This window comes from Corapipo altera, unplaced genomic scaffold, assembly GCF_003945725.1.
Source record: "Corapipo altera isolate COAL_440 unplaced genomic scaffold, ASM394572v1 130658, whole genome shotgun sequence".
NCBI classification, from domain to species: Eukaryota; Metazoa; Chordata; class Aves; order Passeriformes; family Pipridae; genus Corapipo; species Corapipo altera.
In genome coordinates, this window is record NW_020885936.1 from 2,195 (window position 1) to 3,813 (window position 1,619).

At 57.2% G+C, this 1,619-nt stretch overlaps 1 long non-coding RNA gene across 1 annotated transcript in view; it reads right to left on the reverse strand.

Moving 5' to 3' along the window:
- The window catches only part of LOC113940900, a 1,212-nt gene extending 676 nt beyond the window's left edge, over window positions 1-536 (reverse strand). The window contains exon 1 of the long non-coding RNA XR_003525560.1: window positions 416-536. This is a non-coding gene — a long non-coding RNA (uncharacterized LOC113940900). The remainder of the gene's footprint in view (window positions 1-415) is intronic.
- Window positions 537-1,619: the final 1,083 nt, after the last annotated feature.

Genomic DNA, 1,619 nt, shown 5'->3' on the forward strand with positions numbered 1-1,619 from the left:
TAAATATTCTAATCTAAATAATATAAATATTCTAATCTAAATAATATAAATATTCTAATCTAAATAATATAAATATTCTAAATAATCTGGAAAGGGGCAAAGGCTCTTGTACACCAAAGAAAAGCTGAGGAATGGTGGGATCTGCCCCAGCACCTTGAGCCCAGGAGGTTTCCCAGAGCCTGGTGGTGCTCAGGGGGTGAGCAGGGCAGCCCTGGCAGCCTCGGGCACAGAGAACTCTGCAAAGTGTGTGGAAAAAAAAGGGGAGGCTGAACAGAAACCCCTCGCTCAGCACTTCGGGCCCGTTTGTTTCTCCCTCCCCTCTGCTTTGAGGAGCTCTGAGGACTCCACCAGCTCTGCCAAAGGAGATCCTTCCCCTGCCCAACCCACTCTTCCTCCAGCCCTTATCTGCCCTCACCTGTCTCCACCGGGTCGCTTTAAAAGTCCCAGACGCTTCCTTCCTTTGTTTGCCTTGGCCCCAAAGGGAAACGTCTTGTGTGTCAAAGGTTTGGTGCAGGTTCCTGTCCCAGCTCTTTGCCACCCCCCGGCCTCAGCAAATCGAACTTCTTCTCCCAGCTGGGGGTTTGCACGGGGGACTCAGGCTCTCTGCCCCTCCTGCCTCCACCTGGGATCGAGGTGGAGCATCAAAACCGGGGGTTAAATCCCTCCTGGCTCCTGCAAATTGGGGATGGAAAAGAAGTTCTGGGGTTTGAGTGAATTCACCCAGAGACAGAGTCTCTCCGGGGCTGTGCCACTGTCCCAGCTCTCCTTTCTCTGGAGGTAAAATCATCTGGGCTTAGAGACCCAAAGTAGGGCAGAGGGGTTCCAGCCAGAGGCACGGCCTTGGTGAGCTTTGCCTGGGCTGAGCTGAGGACTCTGAGGAAGAATTTCCTCCTGGAAAGGGTGGTCAGGCTCTGAAAGGGGCTCCCCAGGGGGGTTTGGAGTCCCCAGCCCTGGAGGTGTCCAGGGAAGAACTGGATGTGGCACTCAGTGCTCTGGGCTGGGGGACAAGGTGGGCATCAGGCACAGGGTGGGCTCGGTGATCCCGGAGAGCTTTTCCAGGAGAAAAAGCCCTTTCTCCAGGGCCCACAGAGGGAGCAGGGCAGCTCCTGTCACCCTGGCAGAGTGAGGAGTGTGCTGAGCCCAGGATGTGTCCCACAGAGTCTTCCCTTTCCCTCCCAGCCCCGTGTTTTTCCTGAGGAGCAGAACCAGGGTGAGGAGGAGGAGAACAGGGTGAGGAGGAGAAGGAGGGTGAGGGGCAAAACCAGGGTGAGGAGCAGAACAGGGTGAGGAGGAGAAGGAGGGTGAGGGGCAAAACCAGGGTGAGGAGCAGAACAGGGGGAGGAGGAGGAGAACAGGGTGAGGAGGAGAAGGAGGGTGAGGGGCAAAACCAGGGTGACGAGGAGAACAGGGCGAGGAGGAGAACAGGGTGAGGAGGAGCAGAACCAGGGTGAGGAACAGCACCAGGGCTGAGCAGTTCAGCAGCCCCAGGTGCATCCCCGGGGCGGATTTTGGGGCTCAGGAAGGGCTGGGCCCACCCGCCACAAGCCGAGCAAGCGGGCAGCACTTCGGTTGGGAGCACCTTGATGTGAGAGCTGAGCTCCCCCCTCTCCTCCTCCTCC